General features: G+C 37.6%; 1 long non-coding RNA gene across 2 annotated transcripts; it reads right to left on the bottom strand.

Annotated features, from left to right (window-relative positions):
• Nucleotides 1-2,717: 2,717 nt before the first annotated feature.
• On the bottom strand, nt 2,718-14,349 carry LOC129136961 (uncharacterized). 2 transcript variants are annotated; one of them, XR_008538973.2, is made up of 4 exons: nt 13,923-14,349; nt 13,546-13,659; nt 13,076-13,290; nt 2,718-6,367 (listed from the first exon to the last, which is right to left on the bottom strand). It is a non-coding gene; the product is annotated as an uncharacterized LOC129136961 (long non-coding RNA). The 2 variants fall into 2 exon arrangements; XR_010150877.1 differs by having other exon boundaries at nt 13,076-13,659.
• Between the last annotated feature and the right edge of the window lie 2,741 nt (nt 14,350-17,090).

Here is a 17,090-nt window from a genome sequence, read left to right as displayed (position 1 = left end):
CCTGGGCCATGACCTTGCTATTCCCAGAGAATTGACGGTACCGACAATCAAAATGTTGAATATTTCTTCAGTAAAGATGGCTTTAATAAAAGGTAAAGAATTAAAGTACAATGATAAAGGAGGAGGGGGACAAGTTCCATGAGTTAATACTCCAACAATAGGAACAGTTTGACTCATAGACTGGGCTGGTTTGCAAGGAGAAATCTGGCATGTTTTAAGAAGTCTTTTCCTATTGCTATGTGTGTTGCTTTCTGCAAAGTGTTGAAAAAACAAGAAGAAATTCTCAGAAAACATCAGGCTGCAGAGTCAAAAAATGTAACCACATGTAACTTTATTATTGAGATAATTCTATTTTTTGATATCAAAGTGGATATCAATATGATATGTGCTTAAATACAGTGACTGACTCATATCTTTAGTGGAATTTCCTCTAAAGTAGAGTCAACTCTTCTGTCATGAGCTGCTGTTGTCTCAGCCATTGCTGGCACAGATTCCATATCTATCATTTTTCTCCCAAACTCCACCATAATGTTTTTCTCCAAGATATTGAGAAAGTCCTTCAGTCCTGTATGTTTCCAGGTTTATCTGTTTCTGCCAAAAAAAAAAAAACCTTTCTAATCTACTTTAATTTTTGAAATTTCAAAATTACTTCTGTAAGAATACATTAATGGAAGGCTAAATATTTCTTGTGCCTGTCAGCAGAATAGTACAAATAGAAAACTGACAGTAAAATACTGATCATGAGAAATGGTACCTGGGAAACCAAGACTTTCTCATTTCCAGGAGGAAAGCCCCTTTCCTGTGATTTGTACTCACTAGTCTCCTGGAGTTATAGAGACTAAATCTAATTATTTATTCACATCTCACACCCTTAAATATTTACAGACAGCTATGATTAAGAATCTCAACTCAATACATAAATATATGTATATATATAATGTGTGCTTTTACATATATGAAATTTCTCCATTCTAAGGATCTTCAGTTATCTCACCCATTCCTCATACAATACAATTATCAAATCCTTCATTGAGCAAATTTCTTTCTTCCTGGAGACAGATACATAGGTTAATATTTGTCCTTTTGAGTTACGGCATCCAGAACTGAATGTAATGGTCTGAATATGACCACTCACATGGAGCACAGCATTCCGTATATTAACTGTACCTTGAATATAGCCATGCCCTGGACAAAATTCCCAGCCTAGTGATTATTTCGTTTTTTGCCAGACTCATTATCAAAGGGTTGGCCCGGAAAAGCTTTTCCAGCACTTTCATGAACTGTCAGCTACACAAGGGCAATGTTCCCCTTAGCTTCCCAATTTCAGTGATCATTTTTAAACAATGTAGAGTGATGCTCCTTATGTTCACATCCTTCTTTCAAGGAATATCCATCCACCATAAGGTACACACCTTGCTATTTTTAGGAAAATTCTCAGAAATACATCCAGGGGTTGAGGATGGCACCATCACTTTTGGCTCACTCCTACAGAAGCCAGTGAGTCATGGACTGATTTGCTGGTAGAGTAACAGTGGCTCAGCCTCATGAGTATCTCTGTGGCCCAAAGTGGCAAATGTTTACTTACACAAGTTGGAACTCTCCATTCTCATGGTCAAACTGATTGGACCAAGTCTTTCCCAGACCCAAACTGCAGAGGTCAAAGTGGCTGGATTTTCCTCAGTTTCTCTTTGCTCAGCAATGTGGTCCCGCAGGAATGAGGCAGAGGAAACAATACTAAGGAGGAAGGGAGGAAATCCAGTTTCTTTCTACTCCCGGCTCATCTAATGGTTTCATACTGGCATCTTGGATATGGTTTCTCTCTTTGTAAAGTGAAATTGGACTAAAAGATTTCTAAGTGCTTTTCTAGCTGTAAAATTATTTTATTCTATTTAACAGAGCAAATATTTATTAAGGACTAGTTGTGTACAGTGTAAAGTATGGGAATGCAAGGAGAAATTGTCTTGCATCATGGAACCCCAAAACCATTTTCACATCAATATGCAATCTAGTGGGTCTGAGGTTACCCTAACCAATCCTTGGGCCCCTTCAGAAGCAAAGACAAGGTCCTCCAGATGAGTTCCTATGTGAGTTTTCATTCCTCCTACAACATTAGTGATAGATGGTAGATCAACAGAAGCCTAAATCCATAGTAAAATGAAATCAATTGAGACTTTACTCGCTAAGTATAAAGGCCATCACAAGCAGTGATATGAGGATGGACACCATGGCTGGGCTATAGGGAGGCAGGATTCTCCCTTCTGGATATCAATTTCTTATCTTTATAGCGTATCATGTCTGTCTTAAAGGAAACACACACACACCTCAGCAACTTGGAGAACATGGAAGAAGTATAGGAGTTTACTAATATGTAAAGCAAAAGGCACTTTCTCAAACATCCTGATTGCTTTCAGACTTCAAAATCCCTCCTTCAAAATTTAGCTTGGGGATTCAAGATTCCCAGCTGGGCTGGCTGTACAATTTGTGGGACTCAGTGCAAAACGAAAATTTAGGATTTCTTATTCGAAAGGCAGGAAAAATAGCCATTAGGTAATAAACTGTAAAGATTTTTTCTTAAAATATTTTATTACTTATAAAATGCAATAGGGTTTATAATGATACATAAGAAAAAACATAAAATTGGTTTAAAAATTTGGTGTCATAAATTAATATAATAATACTTTAATATGATATCTTGATGAATAAAATTTTATGGATCACTTTTCTGCAAATTAATTTATGAGGTTAGCAAAATTCATGCCTGGAGCAACTTCATTTTCAAGCATATAAATGAAAGCAATGTCAAGTGCTCTTATGAAATGCAAAATCTTAACTAGAATTTTTCATTTCTAACTGCGAGAAAGATATTTCTGCTGATGCAACTGATACTGGAGTTCTTAAAGGTATTTTATATACTGTGACAACATTAGCATACTTATCTGATGGATTAACTGAAATATAAATTGTAGTAAATCAGTGGTTGATGGTCCCTGTGAAACAATTTTTCTAAAACAATTTATTTCTTACCACAAATCAGTTTTATGTACGTCTGAACTCAGTTTTCAATGTAAATTTACACAGTGCTGTTTTAATGTTTCCTCTGAAATTTTTAGGAACTTGTGGAAGCTGTATAAGAAACTAGAAATGGCTTAATGATATAGATATAATTCAAAATCCTTGTTTATTCATTTTATCACTGTATCTTCAATTATTAAAAAATTAATTTCAGGCCAGGCACGGTAGGTCACGCCTGTAATCCCAGCACTTTGGGAGGCTGAGGCAGGCGGATCACGGGTCAGGAATTCGAGACCAGCCTGGCCAACTTGGTGAAACCCCATCTCTACTAAAATTAGCCAGGCATGGTGGCAGGGGCCTGTAATCCCAGCTACTCAGGAGGCTGAGGCAGGAGAATCACTTGAACCCAGGAGGCGGAGGTTGCAGTCAGCTGAGATCGCACCACTGCACTCCAGCCTGGGCGACAGAGTGAGACTCCGTCTCAAAAAAAAAAAAAGTTAATTAATTTCAATATTATCCTTTATGTTAAAATGTGGCTGTTCAAAACTTCACATGAAAATAATGCTCTTCAGATACTTCTCAAAAAAAAAAAAAGCATACAAGTGGAAACATGAAAAAAAATGCTCATCACTAATCATCATAGAAATGCAAACCAAAACCACAATGTTTGGCTTTTGTTAAAAAGCCAAAAAAAATAGCAGATGTTGATGAAGCTGTGGAGAAAAGGCAACACTTATACACTGTTGCTGGGAATGTAAATCAGTTCAGCAACTATAGAGAGCAGTTTGGAGATTTCTCAAAGAACTGAGAGTTCATTCCACCCAGCAATCCCACTACTGGCTACATACCCAAAGGATAATAAACCATCCTACCGAAAGACATGTGTGCCCATATGTTCATCACAGCACTATTCACAATAGCAAAGACATGGAATCAACCCAGGTGTCCATCAGCAGTGGATTTGATAAGGAAAACACGGTACATATACAACATGGACTACTATGCAGCCATGGATGTGGCTGGAAACCATTAGGATAACTTAGGATAACTAAGTGAACTAGCACTGAAACATAAAGCCAAATATGACATGTCCTCACTTATAAGTAGGGGCTAAACATTAGGTACACAAGGTCATAGAAATGAGAACAGTAGACCCTGGAGAATACAAGGGAGGGGACAGAGGGAGGGGGTTAAGGATTGAAAAAAATCACCTTTTCAGTACTATGCTCACTACCTGGGTAATGGATTCATTATAACTCCAAACTCTAGCATCACATAATATACTATTGTAACAAACCTGCAAATGAACCCCCAATTCTAAAATAAAAGTTGAAAAAAAAGATGTTAAGGAAAAAAACAAAAGAAGATAGCATTAAAAGGTGAGAAAATGATGCTCTTTTCCATTAAGCTGCTATCCTTACATGTAATTTCTATTTCTAAACCTGCAGATATCCAAATTGTAATGTTATATCAACTTTCAAAACCACAGTCTCTAAACTTTTTGAAGGATTCTAATAACTCTCCAATATACCTTATTGCCTTGTCCATGTATATGCTTTTATTGTGTAATAATTTACTGAAAAGTTTACTGCCACTCACTTTGGATAGCCGCAAAACACCAGAGAGCCCTGTGTGCTCATGCACTCAAAATAGCCCATCCAACTGTTCAGCTCACATGCTGCCCACTGTGCCCATGAACCTGAGCCTGCATGTGATTCTGTCCTGTGTCCTGCTGTCCTGTGTATCTCCTCTGCTCACCTACATGCTCTGTCCTCTCACTGAACTTCACTTACTCACACAAGTTTAAAAACAAAACTATTAAAAATGTCAAGGCAGTGATAGCAGAGCATTAACTAGGGTCCTGTGGGCTGCAACAGATCACATACCCAGGAAGCTGGCCCTGCTCCCAGCTTCACCGGAGACTGCCAGCTTGTCTTCATCTTGGTTCTCAGGGCCCCAGTCCTTCCTAGTCCATTCTTTTACGTTCATGTAACAGACCTTGTAAGGTTGAAATTCTACACGTGTTGTAACTGATCCACATTTAGGTTTAAACTTTGGCTTTGCTTCTCAGAAGTCTTGGAGTGTGGCTACAGCAGGTAAGTTTTTGGGGGGCAACCCTAGAAGTTTCTGCTCTCTTTTCGAGACCTTGAATGATGTTACAAAATCATGAGTAATGCAAGGAAGACAAATGGATTTTAATGTAACAAAATGAAAAGTTTAATGAACTCTTTCTTACTAGATGCAATTTAGAAATTATCCCAACGGATATATTTGCCAGTGATGTATGTGAGCACATTGCACAAATTTATCAATTGAAATAATTGGTATTTTGTGATTCTCAAGGGTCTTCTATAGTGTGTAGCTTAGAGTACACACTCTGCTTTCATACATCAAGAAGGAGAATCCCAGCCCAGCTTCATTGCTAGTTTCATAACCATCTGAGCTCAGGCAAAACATGTGTGCCCTATAATCCTCAGTTTATTCATGTGTAGAGTAAAGAGGTATTGTCAGCACCCAGATAATATATGTAAATTCAGAGAATGTCTGACACCCAATGATGTTACGTGCTTTAAAATTTTATCTTTTATGGGTTCCAGGAGTAAAAAATATATATATATAATATACATCACACATGCTCTCTTCCCTTTTACTAGAAAAGTGAACAACGTGCATTTAGATGAGACATTGAGTCATCTCTTTGCTATTTCTCGACCAGGATATATTTTTTCAAACCTTTTTTATCACAGTAATTTATATGTAATTTATATGCTCTTTGCTAGAGGATCTGTTTTAACAGTACATTGGGTCCTGATATCTTTAAAAGTTGCTCCAGTGGTTCCATATCAAAGCTTTTTCCTGCAAAGAGATTTCTGAGAGCAAAAGGGTAGGACAAAAAAGTTAAACGGCAATCCTGAAATGTCTAATTTTAGCAGAGATAAAAGTGCAACGTCAATCAGAAAACCCGAAGCTGTGCAAGTGATACTGTGGGGGCAACATGCCTCTCTCACGGAAGGGGTTGGGGCTGCAGGCCCAGCTGCAGTTCGGATCCAGGCTGCAGATTTCCTGTGAGAACTGTGCCTCCACTGCACAGAAGTATGTGCCTGAGTCTTTCAGTTGGGCGGCTGTGATGTGTAGGGTACCACAGAGCTCCTCAGAGTTTCTTTTTGACCATAACTTTCCACTGTGCTTCATCCATGAAGCCATGAAAAACAGATTGATGAGGCCAACCCAGGATTCTGTTGGAACCACTGCACGTTGTTCACAGAGGTAGAAAAACTGCATCTCAGAGTAGAGCTGGTTCTCTCCTGGAGACTCGGAACTGAAGGACTCTGCTCCACCTTCACTCGTCTCACTCCTGCTTGGAAAGAGAAAAGCAAATATGTATTATGTCACTAAGGAATCACTGATGCAGTTTCCAAGCCTGTAAAATATCCCTAGAAACACTCATGAGGCTGTAGGACAGTCCAGGAGATTTGTGTCAGCTCTCCCTTCCCTCCCTTCCTCTGTCAGCCCCCATCTAGGATGGCCCAACTCACAGCAAACCTGGACCCACAAAAGCCCCAGGAGAGCTCCCAGTCTCCTCTCCATGGCTCCTTGCCTGGTTGCTGGGGTGCCTTTGCCACTGCTCTGGAAGGGGTCAAGTCTTGGGTCCAGACAAACTTGTTCTTACAGTCAATAGTTTGCACCAGACTCCCTGAGCACCAATCACACCTGAGCTCTGTCATTCATCTGAATAGGAAACTCCACCAGCAGTGGCCTTTGAGACTGCACAGTAATCTCTCCAAAACTCTGGGTGTGAATAGTGTAAGGAGGGAAGAGCCAATATTTGCAGTGTATGAAGTTACAGGGTTTTTTTTTCCTTAAAGTACTTTATATAAGAGAAATTGTAGAATAGTATGTGAAGAAAGAGGATGATACGTCTGAGAAGAATCCGTGTCTCAGCTGGGGAAAGTAGAGCCTTAAAGAATCATGGGAAGCCCAAATTACATAGCTGGACAGAAAATTGCAAAATTCAATTATATGAAAATTTTACTAAGGAAAACTTTCTGGTAGCATGTATGGTGGATTTAGAAACAAATACAATTTCTTGAAATCAGGAGATTGTCTGCATAGAAAATGTTTCCAACTAGAGTTTGTTTGGTTAAAAGAAAAATAGGATGTGTGTATGATATCCACCCCGATTTAATTTCTACCTCTCCCACTCTGTCCAACCCTTTCCCTACACACCCTGCAGGCCCACACAGCTGTTACAATCAGGCCACATACTGCTGGTCAAATTAAATATTCTTCTCTCTATTCTCTTTCTGGTTTTGGTCCTTATTTCCTTCCTATTTTCTTCTTTTCTGCTTATTCTTGTTCCTTTTAGTCTCAGAGAAGATATATGAAGAAATCAGATATCAGGGGTATTTTGGAATAATTTCCATGCCAGTGAATTTCAGGAATTTTAGTCATAAAAATTTAAAAACTTAAAATATGTAATAGAGATGTTTTCTATTGAGTGTCCATCCCCCCAGTTCCCAGTAAAACTCCAATTCCCTTACCTCTGCTTATAGAATCATCCTCACAATGGATTCGTAGACCTATGAACTCCAGCTTTCTAAGGTTCTATATAGAATGTCAGAGCTGAAAACCTAAGATGAACTTTACACACACACTGCCCCCCATTCCACTGCAATTCCTTGTTATCTGTGATTTGACTGACTCACATGCCCCCTTGTCTTCTCTTTTAATTGTTCCACCCTTTGGGACCATCAGAAAAAGTCTTCATTTCTGGAAATCCTAGAGTGCCCCCTAGTGGACTGAAGCCATCAACAAAAACCACTACGGACCAACTTATTCCTCAGTAGTCACACAACCCAGCCCCATTCACTGTTTCCTATGAAGGAAATGGAGGTGGTCAGAAAACAATACAACTGCCTAGATTGGATGGGGATTAAGAATGAACCAATTACCACTTTAAAATGTCATTTCGTGGAAATTAGTATCTTAATTTGGCAATTCTCTTTTTGTACTCTCACTTAATTCCTTTAATTTAGTTCAAAATAAGTCCAAAAACATGTATTAAAGTTTTACTATAAGTGAATAATTTATTAGGTTTTAAGAATACTTAAAAGCAGATGTAATATTAGTTTTATGGTCTACTGGAGTGGACAAAAATACATATCTATAATATAAATCACATAGTAGGAACCTAAGAGGAGTGTAAACTAGAAGCTGTATGATCCCAGAGGCAGAAAAAAATACTTAGGAAGGCTGAACAAAACCTAATGAAGAAGGTGATCGTTTTCTCCTCTCTCCCTTTTTCTATGAGTAGACAAGAAAAAAATGTAGATAAACCTTTGTGATGGCTTTTATGACTTTTTTTGGTTTAATACTAGAAAGAATTCACAAATATATGAAATAATTTAAAGTAATACAGCATTCCAGATAGACTAAAATCTCCTTTGACCACTACTCCCAGTTCTAGTCCTTTCATCCCTTATTACCCTTATTGTTTCATCTAATCAATTTGGAGTTGATGCAATCTACATTCATATACAAAATATATGAAACAGCTGAAATATATGGCATTTCATTTATAGGTTTAAAATGTAATAAAAATGATACATCTTGTGCATACCTTTTTGTAACTCACTTTATAAACTCAATAATAAATCTTTAGGTCTTATTGTATTAATTCATATGGGGCCTTCTGCTATACTGCATCATATTAGGGATATACTTCAGTTTATACAGCCTTTCTCCTATTGATCAACACTTAAAATGTTGTTTTTTAACCATAAAATATAAAATGGCAATAAAGCCTTTAAAGAATTCCTCTTTTTATTCACATGTGCTCATGTTTCTTCAGGAGCAGAGACTAGGAACTAGTGAAAGAACCATCAGTGTGGCTAGTAGTGAAAAGCACTCCGGGCAGAAGGAAGATCGGGCAAAGGCTCTGAGGAAGAAGGGAATGAATTCATGTTCCCATTATTGTGTTGAATGGTTTTCTTTTTCATTACTTTTGTTAGTGTGCATTGGGGCTCTAGTTTATTGGCTAATTTGATAAACTCTAAAATTACTGTCTTCATATATATAGTATGTGTATAGTTTCTTCCAATTAGCTACAGAAGTAATTCTAAAGACAGTAAGTCAAAAGGAGAAAAAAATATACCCAAGGAGAAAGAGGGGGACATATAAGGAAAAAATGTTACGGAATAACTTCAGGAAAAAAATAATAACAACTTTGGGCATTTAAAAATTATATATATGTATACATATATAATATAAGGATACTTTTAGGAACAAAAAATACAATTTACACTTTCTAAAACAATAGAAAGAAAAAAGAAAACTATCACTGCAACAGAAGACAGACTAAAACACGAAAGAACAAATCAAGAGCATGCTGAGCAAAGCCAAAACGTTAAAATGAATCCAAATGTATCAGTAATCGAAACATATTTTTAAAAAGACTATGATTCAATCAAAATTAAAAATCTTGCTACATACTGCTTGAAAAAACAGACAACAAGCCCCAAGAAAGCTGAGCATATCGGATGGGATTCTTCCTGCTGCCTCTGTATTCAAGGACTATAGCACCCCTCCCTCATCTACTTAACCCACTGCACCTGCCATAAACAACTTCCAAAAGAATTTCAATCCTTTTCGCTTCTTTTAAATGTCCCTTCTGCTGATTAGGTAGTAAAAGAGTAGTGCAAGATAAGAATAGCAAGTTAGTCTGCTAAAATAGCTCTGGCAAAGTTGAGATCAGAGACGAGAGAGGGAAAAAAAGACAAGGTAAAAAACTCAACATTCATACAGAAAAGAGTAGAGAAAGAAAGGAAAACTATCTGAGATGAAAAACCAAAAAGAAATTAAGATTTAGCTGCAGAAAAGGACAAACCTAACATGAGAAAATTCCATATCCTAATGTAGCAGTGAGAAAGAAGGCAAGTCTAAATAATAGCTTTTACATTTTTATCATTGTACTCTCTACTTCCTTTACAATTTGAAATATTTAGGAAGTATCTGCATCTGTTATTGCACATTTCTAATTGCTCTAGAATCACAAAAGAAAGCAGGGAAAATTCATCATCAAAATTATATATGATCATTGTGTGCGCCAGCAATTAGCAAAGTGTTGTGTCAAGAGAGGCTTTAATTGTCTTCTTCATTAATTTGATATTTATTTCCCTGGAGGGTTGCCACAGAATAAACCGTGTCTCATCAAAAATTTACATGTTGAAGCCCTTATCCCCAGTACATCAGAATGAAACTGCATTTGAAAACAGGATCTTTAAAGAGGTCATTAAGGTAAAATGAGGTTATATAGCTGGGTTCTAACTCAACATAATTGGTGTTCTTGTAAGAAAGGAAATCCAGACACGGACATGTGCACCATGAGAGGAGAGACCACCTGAAGGCACGGTGAGAAGGCAACCATCTGCAAGCCTCAATAACAACCTGCCCTGCCAACGCCTTAATCTTGGATTTCTATCTCCAGAATTGAGAGAAAAACAGATTCTGTTGTTTATGCCACCCCGTCTGTGGTATTTGTCATGGCAGCTCTAGAAAATTAATGTGAAGGTAAATTTTTAATATCCAGTTATATGAAATATATCACACAGAGCAACTTGAAGTCATAAATATACATATAAAGTATCTTCAGCATCTTAACATTCTACCTTTTACACTCATGTTTTGGTGCACTTGTTTCCTGAATAAAAGTGCTCGCTTGTCTTAGATATCCCCATGAGAATTCTGTACAGAGCTCTAATTATCTTGACAACTTTATTATTGTGCTTAAACGATTGGAAATTTGTATTGGATGTGCTGCATATGTGATATTAAATAACAGCGAAATTTCCTTTATAAGTTACCTAACAAGCTTTAAAATATTTTCATATGTACTGTATATAGCAAAATGCCTCTAAATATTAAATGAGTTCTCTGGAATGACTGTTGAGCAAGGATTATAATTACATGACTTATAGATCTTCAGGATTTGCAGGAACACTTATCAAAATATTGTTCATTTTATATATATATATATATGTTACCAAGTAAGAATAAATATACTAAAGTGCTAGGATATATAATTTACATTAAATCTTTTCAACAGAAACCACAGAATATCAAGCATGAGCTGGTTAACTTAAGTCTCAACTCTAAGGAGAGTCAATTCACTTAGACAAGAAAGCAAACTCCAAGGCGGTCAGCTACTGTTGTTATCAACACGTAAGGCCACAACAGAGGAAACTACAGTTCAGCTACCCACAGCTTGAATGATACCTGAAGCTTTTATAAGTAGCACAGGAAATATCAGATATTGGGTTTTTATTAGAAAAATTAGTGACATGTTAAATAGCATAATGAAATTTAGGAATTGGTTTTTAAATAAAAGTATTTAAGATATGGATTTCAACTATAGAACTTTAGAGACACACCCTACCATTGCCTGAACAGCATATAAAAATCTAGGACAGCCTATACCTTGCACCAAGAATGCTACCAAATTCCAACCAGTGGTGGACTGGATGAAGAAAATGTGGTATATGTACACCACAAAATACTACACAGCCATAAAAAGCATGAGATCATGTCCTTTGCAGCAACATGGATGAAGCTGGAGGCCATTATCCTAAGGGAATTAACACAGAAACAGAAAACCAAATACACAATGTTCTCACTTATAAGTGGGAGTTAAACATTGAGTACACAAGGACACAAAGATGAGAACAATAAGCACTGGGGATTCCAAAAGGGAGGAGAGGGGGGAGGGTAAAGTGTTGCAAAACTATCTATAGGTTACTACGTTCACTACAAGATCATTAGAAGCCCAAACCTCAACATCACGCAATGAACCCATGTAACAAACTTGCTCATGTAACCCCTGAATCTAATTTAAAAAAAAAAGAATGCTACCAAAGCTTTAATCCCTAAAAGATTCTGTAATCAGCCAATGGTGTGCACAGCCAAATGAATAAATAAATTGTGCTTTATTCATATAATAGGAAACTTCTCAACAATTACAGTAATGAACACGGATTAACCTCCAGAACATGATGAGTGAAAGAAACCAGGCAGAAGAGAGTACCTACTGAATAATCCCATTGATTCAAAGTTTTAAAATGGTTAAAGTATCTGTAATACTAGAAATATGAACATCTGTTGCCTCCAGAAGGTGGGTTGACTGGAAAGGCACACACAAAAACTTTCTGGGTGTTAGAAGTATTTTGTCTTCAGATTGTTTTAAAGGTATCATGGTCTTTTCCCTCCATTTTAAAGAAATCAAAAATAAGGATAATTAAGAGTTAGATGGATGAAAAATGACTTGGAATTTAAAATCTTCAGACACAGTCTCATTAGTGAATGAAAGACAATTTGTGTTGTAAGCTAAAATACATTTAAAAGGGATTATAATTTGCCTCAATGGTATGATAAAATTTTGTGTCAAACATGCACAAAATGTGAAAAATCAAAATTAATTTCATTAATATAAAAACATATTTCCAAATTCTTCTTAATGTAATTCTTTATTGCATAAAGTTTCTTGTAATCATATAAGTAAAACAATAAATAAGTAAAATAATAAACCATAAATAAATAAAACAAATGAGCAATAAATAAAACAAGCAAGCAACTAGATTTGTCAGGTGACAGTGGGTGGGGAGATGCTCTTCAGTGGCTTGAGATCCTTGGTGCATGTATAAATCTGGTCCAATCAAGAAAGATAGACCATATAATAATTTGAACAGAAAATGCTTTTTATAATTATAGGAAAATTTAATATCAATATAAAAAATTATTAATTATAACAGGATTTAGAGTAACAAGGAAACAGGTAATACAAAGAAAAGAAAACTCTGCTATTCCTATTCCTGTAGGAATAGCAGATATAAGGTGCAGTCCCTACTCCTAGGGCTGGGTACAACACCCCAAGAAGGGACCCCTAGCCCCACCCCCCAGGGGTGAGACCCAGATCTTATTGGGAAAGGCACAACTGTGTCTCACTAGATGACACAGAAGTCACTGTTGTGCTGTGAATTTTCTACAGAGAAATTCACCCTCTCATACTTACCAGAAAACCATAATCTAGGGTGCCGATTCATGAATCTAGGGATGAATATGGGGAAAGCTGGATACAGGAAGGTGTCTCACTGCAGGCTCTGTTCTGCAGTACCACGCAAAAATGGAAGTCCTGGAGGACACTGCTGGCCACTGTACAGCGCAGGAACCTGGTGTGGGTGCACTGCATGAGCCGGACGCTGGAGAAGCCTCTCATGCTGCAGGAACCTGTGGCGTGTGCACACAGAAAGCAAAAATCAAAATCTTTTCTCCCTGATCCTCTACTGGCAAAGCATAACGTTATGCCAACTGGCAAGGAACATAGTTGAAGGGTACAGATCCACATTCACGGAAGAGGCAAGGGGTGAATTTGGAGCTGAGAGTCAATAAATCAATCCACCCCTTGGACTATTCAACTTCTATATACAACTTTCTACATACATTTGAAACACATACAACAACAAAACAATTCTATGTTCCTACCTCCTTTAATAGTCGCATAAAGTGCCCATCACAGTCCCTGTGGGCAATGTGGCTGAGCTGATAACAGTGAGTCACCTGAAGTTAGCCATCTTATCAAAGGTAGAAGACAGTGTGCTTTAGAAATAGAAAAGAATGCAGGGACTGAGGCAGGGGACATTACACGAGTACATATCTTATTCATAATTTTACATCTATAATGTTCCATTTACCTTCCTTATACCCATCCAGCAATCATTGAAATACATCTATCCCATATAATCATCTCACTAGGTCCTAAAAACTTCTGCTGATCTCTGCTGGTTCACCATTTGGCTAAGGTGTACCATTGGCCACAATTTTCTTATTCTCTCTATATTTGAGGGTTCCTACGTACCTACCCTCTAATACATTATAGCGTGAGCCAAGTAGCAGCTGGAAAGATTCATCCTCCTTCTCCTTTTTCTCCAGACTACTTGCTACCCTCCAAGGCTTCAAGCAAACAAGAAGTATAAAAGCTTCTTCAACAGTTCTTTACATCCTAGACAAAAGAAAGTCATAAATTTATACTGGGTCCAGTGACCCTCTACCATGCATTGCAATTCTTATCGGTGTTTCCAGCACAGTTTGGCATTGCTAAACTTATCACATGATTGATTATCAAAATGTTATAAGAATCCATCTTTAATATTCCAATAGCTGAAATCATATAACAACAGGGCGAAAGCAATGAATAGAAATGCCAGTAGCTAGAAGAAAAATGAAAGGGATTATAGCCACAAATTTCTGATACAGATTTGCAGCATTTCTGACACTAAAAGAATAGGAAACTACTTTTCTCACGGTGAAAAAGTATTTGGAGAAACACTGATGAATTTTTAATCTTCATTTTTCTTCTTCACTATTCTTAAATAGTTGTCGGAACTAACATCACCTGACATTTTTCTAAGTCCTTCATGATTCTAATGACTCTTTTATTGTTGACTAATAACTTCTCACAGTTCTTCCTAAATAGAGTTATTTAAACTCAGACAAAATATTTAGACACATAAATACCACAGTTAGAGGCAAAAAAAGAAACTCTAAAAAAAAAACCTATGAATGACCAACTTGAAAACAAATTTGCAAGGTAAGAACATGAGAAAATCATCTTCTGTTTTCCAGATTAGATGACAGATGAAATTATAAATGAAAACCAATTTTCTCTGAGGCCATGTCACAGCTCACATAGTCAACCCCCTAATGCAGACAACATCAAGGTAAGTCATGGAGGACTTGATTGTTATAAGAATACTATCTCTTCCATCATTCAAGAATACTATTTCCTATTACATAGTTTCTACAATGAGCAAAAAGCTTCTGAAACAAAATTTATCAGGACATGGAGCATAACAGGAACTGCAGAATTACATAGAAATGCCTGGGTCGGCTTAGCCCTCTTTGCCTCATTCGCCATCATAAAAAAGGAGATCTTTGAAAACGCCACAGGAAGATATACTGAAACTCTGAAAACTTCTCTAGCATAGGCAGTTTGTGTTCAGCTCCCCCTGCAGACCCAGGCACTGTGGCACCCACAGCACAGAAGTACTCAGCAGCATCACTCCAATGCACAGAGGGTTTCCTCAGGTTGAAGGAAGATTGACTCCTCTTAAATTCAGCCTCAAAGCCTTTAATGCCTTGAACCAGAGTGTCTCCTGAAAAGTACTTCAGGAGCAGCTGGAGGCCTTGGCCGGGGGACTGGACATACCAGAAGAGAGAAGGTGTTGCCCCATAGGAATAGTTACATCTCAACTCCAGTGAGGCTCCTTCAGAGACAGTGATGTGGATGTCAGGCTGGGTCACTGACTGGGCTCTGACAGTTCCTGGAAAAACAATGTACTATCAGTGAAAGCAGTGCAGACTCAGTATAAAAAGCAAGCATTTCTAGTCAGAACCTGTGGAACTAGAGACCATAAAGAAATTTTACTCACTCAGGACAAAATGTATCCCCAGCAGTGGGATAAGCTCCAGGAGCATGGCTGAGCAAGGGAAACACTGCAGGCTCTTTTCTGCAAGATCTCCAGAGAACAGGAAGGAAAGTGTCTGAAGAGACCAAGACCAAGAGGTGTGAGGAAGTTTCCCTGGAGAAACTCCTTGCTTATTTAAAACTACAAAAGCTGCTGAGATGAATCTGGTTGCTTTTTAAACCTCTAATTCTTGTCACTTGTCTTTGTCTGGAAAGAACTCAACCAGCTGCAGGAAGAAGAAACTGAGCAGTGGATTGATCTTCAACAGAAACAAAAGCTCCAGTGTGTGCAGCATCGCCCTCTGGAGGCCAAGTGCAGAACCAGTTTAGCAGAGAGAGCTCATTAGTGTGTTTCTCCTAATTTCTGAGATGTATCAAAACATCCACACCATGTGTTTCTTCCTGCCCAAGTCTATGACGGTGTTTTAGGCCTACAGTCCATTAGCAATAAGATGTTATGTAAAAATAGAGTAATACGTTACCTCATTGAGAAATCAGGTTTTAAAAATATATCAGAATTAAGCTGTGTTTCTGAGAATCCTTGGACGCAGACTAGCTGCTTCGGGATGAGTTTTTGATGGTTCAGAGTTGCCTTGTTGGTGGTGGAGGATGATAGAGATATTTCCCTTGGAAGATGCTTGTGCGGCCATAGAGTAAAAGACGGGACCCTTAAAATGGGAGTAGGGCCTCTATATGACTAATGACAAGGTGTAACACAGGATGGAAAGGCTTTGCCCCTAGAGCTAAGGTAAACGCAACTACAGAAACCTCTAGGGCTGAAGGAAATACACCAACACCAAACAAGCAATCTCTGAAAACAAGAGAAAGGAGAAATTCGACAGGTTCTCCGTGGCCAATGAGAATCTTTTACAGAGTCAGAATACTTATTTTCTTTGATTCCAGGAGCATGTGGCCAGTTCTCTCCTTGGGTTCTTGATTCATTTGTTACTGCCTGTACAGATTGTTTTTTGTGTAGAATGAGTATGGCTGACATTTTGTAAATACATAGACTTTGAGTGTGGACTTTAGATTCCTAATGCTATATACTCACATCCCATATCTCCCAAATTTCTTCCTAACTAAAAAAATAGAAATATAAATGAGAACAAACCAAAATCCAAAAGAGTAAAAACAAAGATCATCTGGAAAGAATAGATTTATCCATGTTTCCATAAGACAAAAGTAGATGGGATCACAGTGAAGTTTAAAGTCAGGGCAGGAAAAACATAGTCAAAATAAACTATGAGGAGCAATTTCTGCTGACTTTCAGGCTGGTGATGATTTTAATGTCTCTCAAAGTTGCTGGGTGTTTGCAAATCCCAGTGTGTTCAAAGAGAAAAAGACAGGATTGTATGATGCCTTGGAATACTGCCTTTTGCTCTGCACTAAAACAATGCAAAGGAATTTCTCAATTCTCTATTGATTTAGAGGCAACATCTCATAGTTGAAGAGGAATAGGATCAGAAAAAGAATGCTCTCATCGGAGGATGTTGACAGCATTTGAAGAAATACATTGATTGTCAGGGAGATTGAATAGTCTCCAAACACACCCCAAAATACCAAA

Source organism: Pan troglodytes, chromosome 15, assembly GCF_028858775.2.
Source record: "Pan troglodytes isolate AG18354 chromosome 15, NHGRI_mPanTro3-v2.0_pri, whole genome shotgun sequence".
NCBI lineage: Eukaryota > Metazoa > Chordata > Mammalia > Primates > Hominidae > Pan > Pan troglodytes.
Note: the sequence above shows the minus strand (reverse complement) of the source record. Positions and strands in the feature narration are given on the sequence as shown.